We start from the raw sequence: 20,672 nt of genomic DNA, 5'->3' as shown, positions 1-20,672 counted from the left end.
AAGCTGCACAAATGCACGACTATTAACACTGCACAATAGAAGTCTTTAAAGTCAAGAAATACAGAAGGAAAGGTTCCTATACCAATGTTAATTGAGCTGTTCTGCTCACATAGGCCCCAATTCAGCACACATTTTAACCACATGACTAACTTTTAAGTGCATAAAGAGTCCCAGTGGGACTACTCATTTGCTTAAAGACAGGCATATGGTTAAGTAGATTGGGTGCTATGGCATAGGCCCTGATTGAACAATCTGGGAAGCACATAAGCACGTGTTTAAGTACTTCCCTGAATTGGGACCATAATTTTTTTCCTATTCAAACATTCATCTTAATATATTACTGTTTAGGCTATACAACATATACATTGCACACTTCAATGTGGTGAGTTACTATTGCTTTAGGACACCACCAACTCAAAATTTGAACTTTTTTCCAAATTGAATAAAGTAATTTCAGGTACTACTTATGTCTCTGAGACCCCCACAAACTTTCGGGGTCTTACAATATATTTCACCTGCCATGTTTTTCCTATATCCTGTAGATTGTGATCCTGTAGAATTTATTGTTCTAAATAAAGAACAGGAAACATTAACATTTTCAAAAGCACCTCAGTGACTTAGGAGCCCAAGGGCTGGTCTATACTGAAAGCTGTACTAGTGTAATTATGTTAGTGATGGGTGTGACTTTTTGCTGATATAGTTAGTCCAGTAAAAGCCCTAGTATGGACACAGTAATACCGGTATAAAAAGTGCTTTATACTGGTACTACAGTTCCCAAACCAGAATAAGCTATATTGGTATAAGCACTTCTATATTGATATAACTGTGCCCACATAGGGGAGTTGGGAGAAGAGGGGTTTGCTGCTTCAACTACACACATCCATAAAGGTTATGGTGTTAGCCATAGGAGATGTCTACTTAGACTTAAGCCACAAATTCAAATCCTAGCAGGCTTGACTCAATCCTTTGTCCTATGTAAGAAATTAGGGTGTCATGCACTATGTGTGTGTGTGGGGGGGGGGGGGGGGTCTTTGTGAAATAATTTAATTGATGTCCTGTCTGTTCTGCATGGACAAATTTAATGGCTCTTTAGTAAGAGTAGGGGTTCTTGGCAGAAATTCACCCCCTCCAACATGGACACACAAAATATTGTGCAGCATGCTGTGCAAAAGAGGTGGCTGCATTTCAGTTGTGCTGTGTGTGGACAGTTGTGAAATACACTGGGATCTTCTGTAATGAAAAAGATATTTATTTTACAGAAGGGGAGGTGGTCCAGAAAATTAACCGATGTTGAATGCCCCCGGCCTTTTAATCTGAACACACGATCGCTTTAATAGCTTGTATCCTGTGCACTGGGGAAATGAAACTAAAGGATAAACTTCCTGAGCAATTAACGTGTAATGATATAATTGTGTTAATCTTATTGGGAAAAAATTAGCATTGAAAGGGGAAATGCAGTAGCAATAACTACACATTTATCCAGGAACAGTAAGAGAATACTACTGACCAGATCCGCAACTGGTAGCTACACTGATTCACACCAGTTTAAAAGCTGGCTCTTGCATGTGCATAATGTGATCACATTAATACTTCTGTAGGAACCTTACTTATCTTTTCCCATTTGCTGAGTATTTTAATGTTTCGTTTACCTAATTTTAACTACATAGAGACATATGGCATACATGAGTATGCTATGAAGACACAAGTCACATTAATCGGAGGCAAAAGTGAGTTATTCCAAACTTTAAAATTCCATTCTATTCAATTTAAATAGGTTAGTTATGTTCTCAAGGAAGTCGTCCTTTGAAATGGAAAGGAGGACTTTGCCCTCATGGGGCAGCATAGACTATTAGCTCTGAATACAATCTAATTTGTACAAATTTCCCCCACTGGAGATAAATTAGCTTAAAAAGATAAAAACTTAATTACTGAATTCTCAGGAAATTCATTCTGGTGTGAAGATAAAAGTTTTTAACATTGATGTAAAGACCAGACTTGTCCTTCAGTTCAACAATTAAAGCATCCTGACCATAAGTGTGACCCCAAATTTGGCTCAATGCAGAGGATTAACACTTGCCGCAAGCCAAGTTTTGAGGTTTACATTTTCTGTTCTTTCATATCGTTGGGTGCCTTGAATGGGGGCAGAAGCTGGGGGGGGGGGGGGGGGAAGAGGAGGAGGGAGAAACAACAAGCCTTACCTCTTATCTTGAATCTCCTCAGAGCAATTCAGATGCATTCACTTGCCTGAAAGAAAAAGCATAAGACATACATAATGTACCTAGAGTTTTCCCCTAAGTTACAGTCTTTGGGACAAATCTTGTTTGTGGCCTTCCTGTGCACATCTCTTGAGTCAACAGGGCTGCACAAATGTAACAGATCAAAATTTGGCCCTTAGTGTGAAAATTCTGAGTATTATTCAGTAGTCACTCCAAATTCATAGAGCGGGGGTGGGGAACCTACAGCCCATGGGCTGGATTTGGCCCGCTGCTTCATTTCAGCCGGCCTGCAACAAGTCTCGGAGCCGTGGGCCAGAAACCCCTCACCTCGGCCCCCCGCCCCTCACCTCTTGGGACTGGAGCCACGAGTGCCGGCTCACCCTGCTGCAGGGGACAGCTGGGGTTGCCAGACTGTTAAAAATTTGGTCGGCTCAGCGCAGCTCCCAGAAGGGGCTGGCATGTCCCTATGGCCCCTAGGCAGAGGGGCCATCAGGGAAGTTTTGTGCACTGCCCCCCACTGCCAGTGCTGACTCTGCAGCGCTCATTGGCCAGGAAACACGGCCAATGGGATGGGAACTGTGGGGGCGGTGCCTGCGTGCATCAAGCAGAGCCCCCTGGACCCACCGCCTAGGGGCTGGACATGGTGGCCACTTCTGGGAGCGGCGCGGAGCCCTGGGAGGCAGGTAGCCTGTCTTAGCCCCGCTGCACCACCGACCGGGAGCTACCAGAGGTAAGCGTCCCCTGGCGGAGCCTGCACCCCAAACCCCCTGACCTAGGTCCGAACCCCTCCCACACCTTAACTCCCTCCCAGACCCCACAACCCCAACCCCCTACCCCAGATCGGAACTCCCTCCTGCACCCAAACACCCTCCCAGAGCCTGCACCCCACACTCCCACCTCCTACCCCAGCCCTGAGCCCCCTCCCGGAGCCCAAACCCTGCATCCCAACCCCCTGTCCTAGACCTGAGCCCGCTCCCTCACTCCAAACCACTTGGCCCTAGCCTGGAGTCCCCTCTCACCCTGTAGCCTAGGGGAAGCCCCGAGCCACCACACAGCCCCACCCCCACCCACGGAGCTGTGAGGCCCGCGACTGATGTTTTTTTGTGGGTCAGTGGTCTCTGATAGAAAAAAGATTCCCCACCCAGGCATAGAGCTATGAGACTTTACAGCCTAAATGTACATTCTATTTGTCCTGAAATACAGAAAACTGTTAGGGAATTGATCAGTATGTAGATTTCTCTTATTGTGCATGAACAAAAATCAATTCTACTGGCCTTCAAAGTCCACTTACACAATCCTCCCTGCTTGATACTGTCATATGTTCTTCAGAAAGAACACGTCAATTTTAGCTTAAAGAAAAATCCCAACATGCAAGCATTGGTCTTGAACCTCCAAATATTATAATTTGTCCAGATCTAGGAATAGGAGAAAGGCAACCGAACTACATGGACACCAGTTTAGTTTTCTGGAGCCATTAATAATGTTATAAAAGATTAGAAATGGCTTCTCTTACAGTCCATTATCTTACTTCAACAGAACAGAGAATACTACTACTTTGGATCTCTGCAGGGCCTGCCAGTCAAGGATCCTAAAGCTCTTTACAAACATTATTACAGAGTTTTTAACCCAGAAAAAGAAGAAGTGTCAAAAGACTCCAGGAAGTCCACTAGGAACTTTACTATTACTATTGATTTTACATGGAAGGTGCTCAGATACCACAATGAGGGGTGGCGGAATAAAACCCTTAGATAATTAATTTAGCTTCAACATCCCTCTGGGAGCAAGTATTCCCATTTTTTCAGATAAGAAAATTTGAGGGTCAGGTGAGTCTATAAAACAAATCCAGCCCCCACTAAACTCAATGGAATGACTTCAAGTGGGAGTTAAATCAGGCCTTAAATTACTTTCCCAAAGACAAAGTCAGTGGCAGAGGAGGAAACCAAAACAGCTCATCTGACTTAGTCATGTGCTTTTGCCATAGAACTATCCTTCCTCCTCCACTTACTGTAACAGTGTAAGTTACAGAATACTGTATTTGATCACTTAATTAGTAACTTCGAATTAAAAGCTATTTCCTCCTCCGGGATTAGAATATACACAATCATTTTTATATATGGTGTGTGTGTGTGTGTGTGTGTGTGTGTGTGTGTGTGTGTGTGTTCCCCCCATTTTAAAGGGTCTTCAGGAGAAGTACTGGACATTGTTACCTAAAATCATAAGTCCTGGCTCCAATCCTAAAGAGCCTAGTTTAGCTGGGCTGCAGAAGTTAGTCTGTATATTTAGCATGGACCATTAAATCTATTGTCAATGAAAAGGGAGGTATAACTGAACTAGCAGAAGCAGCTTATGGCAGAAATTTAATTACTAGGCAGAATTCAAGGAAGATAAATCAATTTTTGGAGGCTGGACAAGAAAGGGTTGTTGGACTAGTAATCTACCATTTGCCTCAATACTAGTGTCAAGTTACCAGTCTGGTGGTTCTACAGAATCATTTTTAGGGTTATCCCTAATAAGAGGCTGTACTGACAGACTGAAGGAAAGAAGAAAGTAACATGATGAATGACCACTTGATGTAGTTCCTACCACACTTTGCTATATAGAGCTGGTGGAATGCAACCAATGCATCCCAAGTCACACACATTACTCAATCTGAATATATCCAAATGATCCCTTTAAATTCTAAAACGCTTATTAACTAGTAATCCTATCTTACACACACACACACACACACAAAGAAAGAATCCAAGGTCTTCAACATTAAAAGTCCAAGTCCCTACCACTTGAGCTGAAAGAGTAACTCCTTTAACTATAAAGCAATAGCAAGCTCTTATCCTCAGTGAGAGACAACTATCAGAAGGAAACCAGAACACAAGCCGCTAGCCTGCTGCTTGTGAGTTATACAGACAGCCCTGACCTTGGGAGAGCTGTGTCCTGAATATGGACCTGATTTGAACTTAGTTTCTATATGTACCATCCATAACCCTGAACACCCCATAACAGCCATGTGGGGTTTTCAGCACAGCCAGGGTTAAGCACAATGTATATTTGTACTTTAATACTGTTGTGTCTATACAGGAGGTTAAGCATCCCTTTGTAAGGTACTAGGATTTGCGAGAGATTGTGCTCACTCACTCCTGTTACCTGCAGCATTTTATTGTGTACTCTGAAGCTGCTCCATCCATGTGGCCATTATTCTTATAGAACATTCCTCTCAAAATGATGAAGGAGCTGGAAATGAACTCAGCTCTTTTTTCCTCATTAACAGCTACTGCTTCACCCTGCACTGCTCCAATGTCCATTCATTTCCCCTTTGCTGATAATATTCTCAAATCAATAGGAGTAGTAGGCAGTAAGAAGACACCTACTCATGTCTTGAAAGTTCAGCTTTAACAGTCAAACAGCATTAGGGCAAATTGGTATTGTTATTAATGCTACCTTTGCGGTCAAGTTTCTCACTACCTCATCTTTCAGAAGTGCTGTGCATGCCAGCAAGCTTTCTTCAGACATTATAGAGCGGAGGCTGTGTCTATGTTCTCATCTAGCAGAGCTTGCTCACTTACCGCTCTTATTTTGATTGGGATCTGCTGGCATCCCACATGTAGCTCTTTTTGAATGCAAACAAGTACTCTAAGCCTTGAGAACTATGCACTCCCGTCTCTATTTTTGTGGTCATAGCAGGAACACCCCAGATATCCAAGGGCTGCAACTCTCCCACCATGCGACAACCTTTTCTTTTTTAACAGGGCGCTTTGCTTGGCCAGTTCTACAGCTCCTTTAGCCTCTCTCCTCCCTCACTACTCCACTCTTGTGCACACTGCTATCCAAGCATTTACACTACACTCACGCTCCTCCCCTAGGCCAGATGACACACTGCATCTGTCCAATACATGCTGGCCAGCCACCTACTCCTTTGGATCCCTCTGCTGGCCCAACTCTCCTCTTTAAAAGAGTGTCCTTAAAATTGCTACATCCACAATCTCTCATGGACCTATTGGGCAATATGGCCACGTGAGCATGCAGGTGTAATTCACAAGGTCAGCATCAAGCAGTCAGGAAAGAGATTCATGCTCCCTGCAATAAATGGTGACATGCTAACCCTACATGTAAAACCTCAGAGGAGCTGAGAAGCCAAAGTCTCACTCAGGGTCCCCCCCCCCCCCAGTTCTACCAATTTGGGGGGGAGGGTCTGGGGGGAGAAGCGATAAGATGTGGCCAGTTTGCCCTACCCTGCTGAAGAGCTTTCACCCCAAGTCCATTTCCATTCAGAAATGTGCCCAAACCCAATGATGATGTCATAAAGAGCAGTTAATACTCCACAGCTCTTCTCCAGCCCCTCTGCCACACACATACGCATCAGCAGAGCCAGTACTACATGGAGGGGCTGAGCAGCTGGAGCTCCTAATCCTTCCTTCCTCTGCTTTGGACAGTAACATGCCACATTTTCTATCTATTGAGGCCCTGATTACCATAGTATTGGAACATCTGAGGCTTCCTAGTGTATTTATCTGCTCAGCTCCCCTGGGAGGTACTATTATCCCACTTTACAGATGTGGAACTGAGGCACAGAGACACCAAGTGACTTGCCCAAGATCACACAGGAAGTCTGCGGTGAAGCAAGCAACTGAATCCTGGTCTCGTGAGTCCCAGGCTAATGGCCTAACCACTGGGCCACGAAAGATCTATCCGGGAGGGTCTTCGGCAGCAATTCGGCAGAGGGTCCTTCAGTCGCTGACTGTCTTCGGCGACATTTCGGCGGCGGGTACTTCTGTCTTTGGCGGCAAGGTTTATTACCCACCGCCGAAATGCCACCCAAGACCGTCAGCGACTGAAGGACCCTCTGCCGAATTGTCGCTGCAGGCGGTCCCGATATTTTCAAGTTACCATCTGGTCACCCTATTCCCTATAGATTTTGTTGGTTAATTTGGGAAACCACTTACATCCACCGAATAAAAGGACAGATTCCCAGGCTACTTTGTTTTCTCACGCTTTAGAATCGTCTGTTTTCAGTTAGAACACAGATGTGTCCATCAACGGCCAACTCCTCATCTTCAGTTTTTCTCCTTCTGTCATCTGCATACGAAGCATTCCATCATTAACCTTTGCAACATGAAGTGTGCCTCAGTATTACAGGCACCCGCCACCTGCTTACTAAGCAAAACGGACAGTGTTTGAGAAGTTTAATCTGCAGCGGTGAAGCTGAACGCAGGCAGGCTCATCTCCCTGCAAGTGGAAAGCCAGAGAAAAAGTGTGATGCTAAATCACCAGCAAAAGCAAGTTAAAAAAAAAAATGAACACTGTTTTGGCACTGTAAGGTCTCACTCTAGTAAGCGAAAAGTGAAACAAGCCAGAGGCAGCAAACTACAAATTAGCAGAGCCTGAAAATATGCTACTATATGCTATTCACTGGGTGCTTACACAAGCTCTCAAAACACAGCTTCCCCTTTTAGAGTCTTCTCTACATAAAGTTGGAATCCTACTCTGATTTTTTTTTTTAAATTGACAATGCCTAATGATTTAATGTGCAGTTGCACTTATATATTACTGCACAGGCAGAAGCCTCTTCCTTCATCCATTCCATAGACAGATACAGGATCGTACTAGTCAGACAATATCTATTAGATCATCTAGTATATCCCCTGCTCTTAAACTGGAATTTTAAAGAAATAATCCAAGATACATTGACATGGTACATTGTACCCATGTGTGTTTTATGTCGGTTTTGTTTAGGATACAGAAATATTTTTACAGCTGATGTACATAAATGGTGGGTGACAACCCTCAAAATGAATAGTTACTGTTCATCTCCAAACAGCCAGATTCACAGCATCACCGAAAGTTAGGTTGTTTATTGGACATTTTTTTCTCAAGGGCTTAACAGACACTATAAAAACTGCCAGAAGTCTGCCTAGTGCAATGGAGCCTTGACTGACACGACCGTAATGCATTGCCGCAATACAAACAAAACCAAAAATCAATTATCCTTGCCAAATTCACAAGAAAAAAGTTAGAGAACAAAGTTGGTACAAAAAATAAAAATATTCAAGTCTTCTACAGAAGGGCCTAATTTAGGCCAGATTCATTTTAGTACATGCAGATGCAACTCTATTGACTTTAATGGAGTTTTGCCCTCCTACAGCAAGGCTGAAATTGCACTTTTATGTTACATTAGGTACTTGACTTGAGTACTTCTTACTAATGGATGCTTTTTATAAATTGGTCAATAATTTCCCACTGAGGGCAAACACACTACAATGTCCCCTTTTGCAGAAGCTTGCTATCTAGGCATCTTCGGTGACCAATTTAGTTCCTAATGTATATTTGAAACTTCCAGCCCATTTTACACAAGCAGGGACCTTGTAAACATCCAGCATGATCTTGGGTTCTATAGAAAACAATAATAGATCACGTTAAGCAGCAGTACAAATTTAAGTAAGTTTAAACAAACTATGGGTAAGACGACTTCCTCAGTACTACATCAGTAAAGAAGTGCTAAGCCAATATTCATAGATAACGCCAGGAGGGACAATTGTGACCATCTAGTGAGTCTGACCTTCTGTATAACACAGGCCACAGGACTTTCCTTAATTCATTCCTGATTGAACTTGAGCATATCTTTTAGATAAACTTCCAATTGTGATTTAAAAATTGCCAGTGATGGAGAAACCACACAACCCTCAGTAAGTTGTTCCGATTGTGAATTACCGTTACTGTTAAAAATTTGCTAAGCTAACTTTACTTATCTACTCCAAAAAGAATGTTAATTTCAAGTTATCATGTGATTGATCCCAACATTTAAGCAATAAGATCACAAACTGTACTAGACCCACACAGACTCTGTTTACAAGAGAAAGAAAGAAGCATGGAAAGTCTAATTCTCCACTATGACTAAGCATATTAAATCTAATTTTGCAGGCCTTCAAGTGTCATCATGAAATTAATTTATTTCACATAGCTATTTTTTTCCTTCCTGAATTGAAGAGGGGATTGACAAATGCCACATACTGTTTGGCCTGACTGGGCACAAACTATTGGCTTAGAGTAAAAAGAGATAAAGGCAGTATGGGATGGAACAGTGCCAGTTATATTTACCCCATTTCCTCTTTTAATGCTAAACTCTTTCCAATAAGATTAACACAATTATATCATTATACGTTCATTGTTCAGGAAGTTTATCCTTCCCTTCCTCTTTTTATCCTCTTTCTGTTGCACTTCCCAGGATGGTAGCTATTAAAGCTATACACTGTGTGTTTGGCTGCACTATAAAGGCTTTTTTTGAGGGGGGGGGGGGAGCGCAAGGGGTGGCATTAACTGCAGTACAATTCATCAAGTACATCCACAGGAAAAAACAAACCCTTTGTTAGACTAGAGTTAAGGTTGTAAATATGCATCAATAAACATACTGGGAAAAAACGTAATAGAACACAATATTTTGAAGAGCTTGAACTTTTGAAAGACAGGACCTAAAAGTTACCAAAAAAAAAAAGAAAGGGTAAAATATGGGATTGTAGAGTTAAAGTACCTCGAAAACCCTTAACTCTGCCCTCATGCCCATGCTGCCCTATATATGGAGGGGCCATAAAGAAAGCCCAGTGGATTTCCCAGCCATGGAATTTGCAACATAATTTTTCATGACAGAATCTCATCTTAAAATATAATAATAATTATATAAAATAATATAAAAAAGTTAACATAATAATAATAATAATAATAAAGAATTATGTTTCTAATCTTTATGGTTGCAGAGAAGACCTTGAAAATGGGCAATGAGTATTGATGTCTGCCTGCTCTTAAACTAGAATTTTAAAGAAAAGTCTGCAGAGAGCCTGATACAATAGCTCCAAGAGGCAGACACTGCCCCATTCACCTCAATCACGACTCTGTTGACTCTGCAATTTCATAACCATGGAAAATGAAGTCCCCTCCCCCGATGCCATGAATCTCAGCTTCTGGACTGTGGAATTTTGCTAATTCACTGCAGCTCTCCCCTCTTGGGACCTGCCTGCAGCTGCCTCTTGCTTCCTGCTCACCCCACAAGAAGTAATTCATTGGAGTACCATGCACACTCTTTGCATTGTTCCATGGAATCAGGCAGCAGGGATTTGGGGAACCACAGCTGGAGTCCAGTTTGCAGCCAGGGAGCAGGGGCGAGCCAGATGTGCAAACTGGCGAGCTGAGCAGCCTGGAGAACAGCACTACTGGCCGGCCTGGGGAGCCAGGGAGATGAGACACTGAAGCTAGCTACAAGCTCCCCCTTCCTCAGCATACATGGGGGCAGAGGTGGAGGAGAGAGAGGTTTGACTTGGGTGACTAGATAACATCACATGAGCTAAGGCAGATGTGGGCAAACTACAGCCCGCGGGACCGTTCTGCCCAGCTCCTGAGCTGCCAGCCGGGGAGGCTAGTCCCTGGCCCCTCCCCCCTCCCCTACTGTCCCCTCTCCCCCGCAGCCTCAGCGCGATGCAACGCCAGCGCGCTGGGTGGCGTAGCTGGCTCCGGCTTGGCGGCTGTGAGCTCCTGCCACTCTGAGCGGCATGGTAAGGTGGCGGGGGATGGATAAGGGGCAACGGGTTCGGGGGGCAGTCAGGAGACAGGGAGCAGTTGGATGGGGGGGCGGTCAGGGGATGGGGAGCAGGGATGGTTGGATAGGTGTGGGATTCCAGGTGTGTCTGTGAGGGGATGGGGGTGTGGATAGGGGTCGGGGCAGTCAGGGGACAGGGAGCGGGGGGGTTGGATGGGGGTGGGGTCCGGGGGGGGTCAGATGCTTCAGGGGTTCTGAGGGGGGCAGAGGCCAGGCTGTTTGGGGAGGCACAGCCTTCCCTACCCGGCCCGCCATACAGTTCCGCAACCCCAATGTGGCCCTCAGGCCAAAAAGTTTGCCCACCCCTGAGCTAAGGCCTACCAAGCCAGGCTACCTAGGGAACAGCCACAAAATTGTTTATATAATTTTGCATACATCGTAAAAATAAAATAATTGTAAAATTCATGTATCTTTATTTTTAACATCATTGAGCATTTTCAGCGGGGAGCCATTCCTTTGTCTGCGAGGGAGCTTGGGAGGGATGGGAATGTGGGATATTTTGTGAAGAACAAACAAATGTTGTGGAATTTAGGAGCGCGTGCCACAGAATGTTGTTCCATTGTGCTGCAGAGCACACAGGGTCCTGTTTACAAGCACATTTAAGATTAAAGCGACTTCCCTCTCAATCTCTGTCTCGGAGGTTGATAAAGGGCATCAGTGACTGATTTGGGGAGTCAAGACAGTCTGAACAGCTGTTGGGGGCAAGAGGGACCAACAGCCCGGGATGAGGAAAGAATGAGCCTGAGGGGAAAAAAAGAGGATGTCGGGATTAGGCTGCTGCTCGGCCACCAGCCCTCTGACGAGCAGAAGTGTACTTGCTCCTCTCCTGGAAGCTGCAACCGCTGTCTCCCCATCACCCCACTCCTCCCTGTGCAAGCTTCCTTCTCTGACTTATGGTCTGTGGGCAAGGCAAGGAATTAAGGGAGAGGAAACAGCCACTGGACCAGCTGGGGAAGGAGCAAGGATGCCTTCACCACTCTTATCTAATAGAGGGTCAAGGTGTGTGCAATAGACTGATCTGACCCCTCTACAGATCATCCTATTTAGGCCCCTTAGCCTGCTGCCTCTCATATAGGGTTGCCACCTGTCCAGGCTTTACTCGGAGGGTCCGGTTTTTGGCTTCTGTGTCCAGGAGCCATTTAGGATTGCCAGATGCCCAGTTTTCAACCAGAAAGTCCAGTCAAAAAGGGGATCTGGCAACCCTAAATGGCACCAAACCCAAAAGTCCAGTTACGTCAGGGCTGGGGCAGGCACCGGGTCATGAACCCACACCAGTCCCTGCTCAGCAGGGGATGCCTCCTACCTGCAAGCAGGTTCCTTCAGATGATCAAGCAAGCGACAGGGGTGGAGCCTTGGGGGAATCTGGTTACCAGCAATTAGAAAGGTGGCAACCCTACTCTTATACTGCAACACTACCTCCCCTGAAGCTCAAATACTGAGCCTGCTGTCCTGAACCTTAAGGGTATGTCTACACTAGAACCAGGTGTAAATTCCAGCTCAAGGAGACACATCTGTGCTAGTTCAATGTGAGTTAAAAACAGAAGCACAGCCATGGCAGCACCAGCAGTCAGCGGGGCTAGTTGTCTTGAGTTAGATCCCATCGGAGACTCCAGGTACTACTCATGCGGTCACAGCTATGCTTCCATTGTTAGCATGCTAGCTCGATCAGAGCAAGCACAGAGCTGTAATTTACACCGACTGCTTGGTGTATGTTTACTCTGAGGGAGCAGCCATGGGCGCAGAGAGAGGAAGGTGATAGAAGGAGGCTGCCTTAATCCTAGAGATTCTTTATCATGACATCCTAAATGCTGCTGGAAGCACTGTTTTGCTTGTACCATGGTCATGGTCAAGGTCAATGCAGCCTCTTACTGCCTTTAAACTGGACGCACCGGTGCTTGCTGTCAAATATTTATTGTTTTATATATATAAACACCAAGAGGCCCCAATCAATATGGGGTTGGGGGCATTTTGCAGGGTATTGTACAAGCACATAGGAAAACATGGAGCTTATAATCTATGATGTCCTATCCTGCCAACACTTAAGCACATGCTTAATTTTAAGCACAGGGAGTATTCCCACTATTTCAATTGGATTATTACGTGTTTGCAAGATCAGGGTCTAAGTGGACAAACAGAATAGAGAAACCCACGAGTGAAATGCACAGCTATATGCCTTGTAATATTTAAAAAACACCACTGGCTCATATTTTTGGGGCACTCACCAGGTTGGCTCCTAGTAGCTACTGCAATATTGATATTAAATAATCTGGGGCTTTCATACATGCACAGTAATTTCTAGGGTGGAAGAAGAATTTTAAGTTTGCTCAGGAAATGCTATTCATTTTTATAGCCCTTATATGTATGGCAGGTAAGGGCTTCTGTTATTAATAGCCTCTCCCCATCACAAGGCAGGAAGCTAGAACTGCCACTAGCTACCCTTAGCAGACCCGACAACAGATCAGGCACCAAGCAACTAAATACAAGCAAAAACAAAAATGGAAACAAAGCTAAATCTCAGCCAAATCACCCAAACACAGAACAAAATAAATGGACCCCATAACAAGCTTTGAAACTCCCCAGACTCAGGCTCTGGCACGCTACTATGGGTGAGCAAATTCCCATGCTAGGAAATCCTCAACTGACGGTGTCCTGCTGCTAGCCAGAACGGTCAATCTTATGAATCAAAGTGATCTATAACCAATCAGGATGAGAGAGGGTCTCTCCGAGGATCAGCACCCAGACCATTCAGACTTCTAAAGATAACCACTAGCACCATGAATTGTCCCCAGCTGTGCATTAGTGCAAAGATCTGAGTAGTGGGCACTTGTGTGAGGAGCTCACAGCAGCCGGTCTCACTCAGAAAGTGGAAAGGTGCCTTCAGACCTGTTGACCTGGATGTTAAAAGGATAAACCTAAGCAACATGCCATACTGGCCCCGCCTGGAGGGAACAAAGGCACAGATCAAAGTCAACCAGTGAGGAACAGTTACAGTCACTGCTGCTGGAGGGCAGGAAGAGCATGGATACAATAAAACTCCCAGAAGACAAAATCACGTTGACAAAAGGTGGATGTATACCCTCACTGACCGGTGCAGGCACTCCTTCAGCCTGCTCTTTTCGAGCATTCCCTTGACCAACAAGCATCACTTCTACCTTACCAGGCCTCAGTTCCAGCCAATCTGCTTCCATGCAGACCCCCTCTCGCGGCTGCTTAGTGAGAAAGAGAAACTCGGGAATCTGTTTTTAGTGACAGAGGCAGAGCTCTGCAATGAAGTTCACCCTGTGAATAGCAGAGTTGATTGTGCAATCTGATCTATGAAGGCAGACCCTTAGTCCTATGAATAATCCCACTGAAGTCAACTGGGCTCTGCAGGAGCACAGGGGTTCCGCCTGTACAGATCAGACTACAGAATCAGGGCCTTATTTAAGAAGAAATTGCAGCATTGGGAAAGTAAAGCGTAGGTTATATCCTAATGGAAAGGAGTCTAAATTATGTACTTTTCTTTAATATGGTAAGAACAGTCCGCTCTTATTCTGTGTATTGTCAGAGGAAAAATGTCCCTTAGAAATTATGACTGATCTCTATGAAAGACTGAAATTTACAATACTGTAACAAACCAACATTCTCCAGAATGAGCACTATTTTCTCTCACTCACAATGTATGTTTCAGAGATCAGGTCTGAGTGCAGAAAACAAAGTTATGTGAATTAGAAATCTTCTTGCATCATAGTAACGTCAACAGGTAGCTCTAAAGACTTGCTCCTATTCTCTTTCAGGCCCATCAACTCCAAATGAAACAGGATTAGACTCTAAAACAACAATGTTTTACAGAGATTTGAAAAACACCAGCCTGGGACTTACCTTTTAGAAGCAACAGCTTCAAGATAAAGCATTTGACATTGTGGTTAATAGGATTCTTCAAGATTGTGTGTTTGACGGGGGGGAGGAGAGAAGAGGGAAAAGGAGGTGAAACTCTTGCAGTCTATTTAGTTTTTTAACATCCTAGAGGAAAAAAAAAAAAAAAAAAAAACCTCCCTAATCTCCTGCAAAAAAAACAACAACAAAAAATCCAGCTACCAAGCTCTTCACTGGAAGTCAATTTCCTAAAGGCAATCCAAACTTTTTTTTTAATTTAAAAACACCTTCCACACAATACTCCTCAACTGCACAAGTGTATCTTAGGCCTTGTCTACACTAAAGGGGAAAGTCAATTTAAGCTACACAATTTGAGTTATGTGAATAGCATAACTCAAATTGACGTAGCTTAGATCTACTTACTGCAGGGTCCACACTACTCGGTGTCAACGGGAGACGCTCTCCCGTTGACTCCCCTTCCTCTTCTCGATCTGGTGGAGTACCGGAGTTGAAGTCCGAGTGATCGGTGGTCGATTTAGTGGGTCTTCATGAGACCCACTAAATTGACCTCCTGTGGATCAATTGCTGCAGCGTCAATCCCAGCTGTAATGTAGACAAGCCCTTAATTGACTTCAGTGGAGTTACTCGCAATTTACATCTATGTAAGTCAAAGGAGAATTAGGTCTGGTCTACACTTAAAAGTTAGGTCAACATAGTTACACTGCTCAGGGGTGTAAGTGCCAAAGCTATGCCGACCTAATCCTTGGTCTAGACGCAAATAGGTCAATCGAAGAATAGCTATGCCACTATAATCCCTGCAGTATGGACCGAGACCTCTTGGTGTCTCAAGAGAGATTTTAAGGTCCCATCAGTGAAAAGATAAACCATTTACTCATACTTGCTGTGCTTTACTGGCCAGTGGCACCAGTAAAAACAACATCCCACAAGGATGGGAAGGAAACATCAGCATCCTTAGCATTGGCACATGTTACAATGTTCACTTAAAAGGTTCTGACTGTATTACAGAGATTAATCACAAGGCAGCAATTTAGAAAATATCTGCATTTGAAACACCCATTTTATGTTATGGTATTCCCTGGGGCGGGGGGAGGGGGGAGAAAAACTGGGTTCAATCCGAGTACTTTCTGTGCCACCTATTGCATAAGATCATTAGTTTCTAAGAAAGCCCTTAGAATCCTCCTGAAGCAAAGGAACATACAGAAGCTCTGAGTGCAATAAATCCCAACCCAAAAGGAAAAAACAACCAAGTGGTGTCTAATCACCACTTGCTTTCTACTATCTATTAAACCTAATTCCATGCTTATCTCGCTTCTCCTCCCCCTTCCTCTCCACCTTCTAGAATTCACACCAAAGTTCACTGCTGCTAAGGAATCCTCTCTCTTTCAGTGAAAAGACAACAACAAGGGTTTGCAATATAATCTAATATGCTTCACAGATACTGGTATTTTCCTTAATTAAAATATTAATAGATCACAATTAGGCCATTTTTTAAATTCTACAACAGTTAATTATTAAGTGTATGAAAATCAAGTGCTAGTGGTTATAAACCCACACAAAAAAACTTACCAAACACTGAAGTTTCATAACTCATGCTCTACTTTTTTAAAAACAGATCATTTTGCCACCACCAGACGACCTTTGTTCTAAGAAATGCAATGCAGTAAGTTTTGGGAAAGATTATTTACTGCTGAACACCCAATCAAAATAAGAGAAAGCAAGTGACGCCCTCCAAACCAGGATCAGACTATCGGCAGTACAACTACAAGCTTTCCTCCCCCTACACAAGGGGCACAGAGCCAAGAATAGAGGAATTCCATTCACAATACACTTTACAGAACCGAAAAAAATCTTGACACTACAGAGCAACAAAGGCGTCCATTCTGTACCGATGTGCTTGTCTGCTCAGTGTTGAGGCAAATTAAAAACATGGAAAGAAAGGCTCACAATACACCCACACAGACTTGGCTTTGGGCCCCCAGAAGGCATTCTTTTTTCCTCCCCGCCACCCACGCCACTGCCAGTTCTATAATGACTTAGCACAAGACACTTGCCAACTTTCAGCCAACAATAAGATACATTTCCTTAACTGAAGCCTGACCTACACCATCAATCTCTGTCAAGAGTAATGTTTGTGTTTTCAATAAATTACAACAGCCTACAACTTAATCACTAGAACTAAACACACACCAAGACATTCACAATGAAGTGTTCCTGGCTTTCTTTTCGGGTAGTAGATTGCATACACCAACATGCTCATGTCTGGGAAAGAAAAAAAACAAACACCTTTACAAGATGTACACTAGTGAATTTGTTACAATAGAAACATTGTCCAAAAACACCAAAAATCATAATCTGACTTCTCAACTAACTGCATGACCTTTAGCCCTGAAAGATGGCAAACTTGTCAGGTCATCTCACACTGTCAAACTCACTTCATACTTCTAATATTCAACCTCCCTCATAAAGTCTCCATATTTCTATACCGCACCATCTAAATGTTTTCTAATAACATTATTGGATACTTAAAAGGGACGCCATCTATTTTAAAGTCTTCTTTCTGAAGATAACAGGAGTACTTGTGGCACCTTAGAGACTAACAAATTTATTAGAGCATAAGCTTTCGTGGGCTACAACCCACTTCTTCAGATGCATATAGAGTGAAATATATTGAGGAGATATATATTGGCCTCTCAGAGTTGGTAAGACAACTCCCACCTGTTCATGCTCTCTGTATGTGTGTATATATATCTCCTCAATATATTTCACTCTATATGCATCCGAAGAAGTGGGTTGTAGCCCACGAAAGCTTATGCTCTAATAAATTTGTTAGTCTCTAAAGTGCCACAAGTACTCCTGTTATTTTTGCGGATACAGACTAACACGGCTGCTACTCTGAAACCTTTCTGAAGATGTCCATATTACTATTACTGAAATATTAGAGACACCTTAGAGACTAACAAATTTATTTGAGTATAAGCTTTCGTGGGCTACAGCCCACTTCATCGGATGCATAGAATAGAACACACACAAAAGAGATATTTATACATACAGAGAACATGAAAGGGTGGAAGTAGCCATACCACCTGTAAGAGGCCAATCAATTGAGATGAGCTATCATCACATCAGCCACACCATCAGGGGCTCGTTCACCTGCACATCTACCAACGTGATATATGCCATCATGTGCCAGCAATGCCCCTCTGCCATATACATTGGCCAAACCGGACAATCTCTACGCAAAAGACTAAATGGACACAAATCTGACATCAGGAATCATAACATTCAAAAACCAGTGGGAGAACACTTCAACCTCTCTAACCACTCAGTGATAGACTTGAAAGTGGCAATTTTGCAACAACAACAACAACAAAAACTTCAAAAACAGACTCCAAAGAGAGACTGCTGAACTTGAATTAATATGCAAATTAGATACAATTAACTTAGGTTTAAACAGAGACTGGGAATGGTTGGGTCATTACACTAATTGAATCTATTTTCCCATGTTAAGTATCCTCACACCTTCTATGGGTCATCTCGATCATCACTTCAAAAGTTTTTTTCCTCTTGCTGATGATAGCTCATCTCAATTGATTGGCCTCTTACAGTTGGTATGGCTACTTCCACCCTTTCATGTTCTCTGTATGTATAAATATCTTTTTTGTGGGTGTTCCATTCTATGCATCCGATGAAGTGGGCTGTAACCCACGAAAGCTTATGCTCAAATAAATTTGTTAGTCTCTAAGGTGCCACAAGTACTCCTGTTCTTTTTGCGGATACAGAATAACACGGCTGCTACTCTGAAATATTAGAGAAAATTATTTTTCCTGGTTTGTTTACTACATGCCCATTCAGTTACGTGACTACACCAGGGCAGTCAATCTGCTCGGCTGTCTGTACAAGTATGCTGCAACAGGGGCAAGAAAACCCTTTTAAAAAATGCTAATGTAAAACCTGCAGAGGGCCTCAAAGGCAAGTGTAGTAGCTGAGGCTACATTTACTTCATGCTTTTGAGTTGACTAGTTTTCAAGTAGACTCTCTCTCAGGTAGTTTGATCATCCAAAAATACCGGGGTGGGTGGGAGTCTATCAGTTTTCAACTGGAATGCTTCCTGCAGGAGAAGTCTGATTCAGAGCAAAGCACACTTTGGCTAATGTGAACTAGTAATAAGAATTCACTGAACTACTTGATTCCTGCTTAATCATGAAAGGATTAGATACAAAAAGGACAAGGAAGAGCTGCGTATATTAGGAAGAGAGGGAGTCGCAGAGTAGCATTTGTGGTTTCTTCCATGTTGGTAATTCAGATGTCTAAAAAAAAAAAACCACACAGGTCTTACTAGTCACCTTATGAGTTATAAATAATACTTTTTAATAGCACTTACATATCTCAGCCAGTGCACTCCAGAGGAATTACAGAACATCTCAGATTGTTAAACCGATTCAGCCTCAAACTTGTACCTTATAGCACCACTGAAGTATTCAAGTACAAAGAAATGCACTTTTTATTGTATATTTGAACCAACAGATCTCCTGGTTTAAAAAAAAAAATAACAAAATACTGAACTTCCAGAGACACACAAGATTTCCAGAAGAATCATTTCAGCATTTATTCTTTCAGCTGTAAATTCGGGAGGCAGGCAGATATTTGACTTCAATGTTTTGTTTAAGAGTACACAGATACTTTGCTATTATACTTTGAAGCAGAACATGACAACAGGCAGAAGACCTATTGGCTGGGAGACTCAATGTGTTGGTTTAGAGGATTATCACACCACCACAAGCTTGTGAAAGCTTTTGTTCGGCAATAGACTGGCAAAGTGAAGATAAAATAAGCTTATACATTTGTTCAACTTCAGAATGGCAGCATGTTATTGTAGCATTTGGAATTTCAGACATTTAAAAAACATTTTACGCTTATTAAGGTTAAAACTAACAGCTCTGCAAACTGAAATCCTACAGTCACAGACAACCTATTGCACAGACACCTGATGCAGCATGTTACTTCATTAATACAGTCAACATGATCTGGAGATTAATTTCTGTTGGCAAGAGGTAATTTACGTAACATGAGTTAAGCTCTGTTTCTTCTCCGTGCAGCCCAACTTCAGTATACATTTTCTGATGTAGACTACGGCCAAGAGGAACTGATCCTAGATCAAAACATTTTGTTTAATACTAGAAACTGAGGGCTGAATACAGTTTTAAAAATTGATTTCTCTTGCAGTCAAGGGAAGACAGACTTAGTTGTTGAACTGACCTAAAGTCAGGTTTTAAGAAACAATCAACATACTCAGAAAAGCAACATCCCCAACATCAGCACATTCTGCACACGTGCACAGACGTATAGGCTGTATATCCAATGCATCACTCATCACCATAACATTAAGAAAAATCTACAACCCAGAAAGTTAAAGCTCGAATTACTAGCATTTCTGCCCCACTCAAGTCCAAACAACGGATGCATTATCTTTTTTTGGAATGTTACCATTTCTAGCCAGTGGCTCATGTGGCCCCCCGGGGGGAAAAAAACAGTCATACCCCAACTTTAATATCATTTGGACCACAAAGTAATCTGTATTATTAATTCAGAACAATAGTACCCTGCAGTCTACCACAAGGAAAGAGCTGCTAGCATGATCAGAGGTTTCCTCATGTCTCACTAGATTAGAGCAGGGGTTCTCAAACTTCATTGCACGACGACCCCTTTCTGACAAAAAAAAATAATTACTACATGACCTGAGGAGGGGGGGACCAAAATTTGAGCCCACCCAAGCCCCACCAGCTCAGGGCAAGGGGGCAGGACCCAAGCCCCAGGGTGTGGGAGCCAAAGTCCAAGGGCTTCAGACCCGGGGGGGGGGGAGGGGGTATAACCTGAGCCCTGCCACTCAGGGCTGAAGCCCTCTGGCTTTGACTTCAGCCTCAGGAGTGGGGCTGGAGCTTTGGCCCAAGGTGGTGGTGTGACGGGTTGGATCACAGAAACCCCCTTGGGAGCTGCCACCCGAT

General features: G+C 43.4%; 1 protein-coding gene across 2 annotated transcripts in view; it reads right to left on the bottom strand.

Annotated features, from left to right (window-relative positions):
• The window catches only part of HPCAL1 (hippocalcin like 1), a 111,311-nt gene that overhangs the window by 88,196 nt on the left and 2,443 nt on the right, over positions 1 to 20,672 (bottom strand). The window contains exons 1-2 of one of the 2 annotated variants that reach the window (XM_026655431.1): positions 16,237 to 16,303; positions 2,199 to 2,244 (exon numbers count right to left, since the gene is read on the bottom strand). The gene's annotated coding sequence lies outside the window, so the exon portion shown is untranslated. Of the gene's footprint in view, positions 1 to 2,198; positions 2,245 to 16,236; positions 16,304 to 20,672 lie in introns of those variants that run through there. The other variant, XM_024208381.2, reaches the window with a different exon arrangement.

The sequence above is a fragment of the Terrapene carolina genome, unplaced genomic scaffold (genome assembly GCF_002925995.2).
Source record: "Terrapene carolina triunguis isolate 2854851 unplaced genomic scaffold, T_m_triunguis-2.0 Scaffold42, whole genome shotgun sequence".
NCBI classification, from domain to species: domain Eukaryota; kingdom Metazoa; phylum Chordata; order Testudines; family Emydidae; genus Terrapene; species Terrapene triunguis.
Note: the sequence above shows the minus strand (reverse complement) of the source record. Positions and strands in the feature narration are given on the sequence as shown.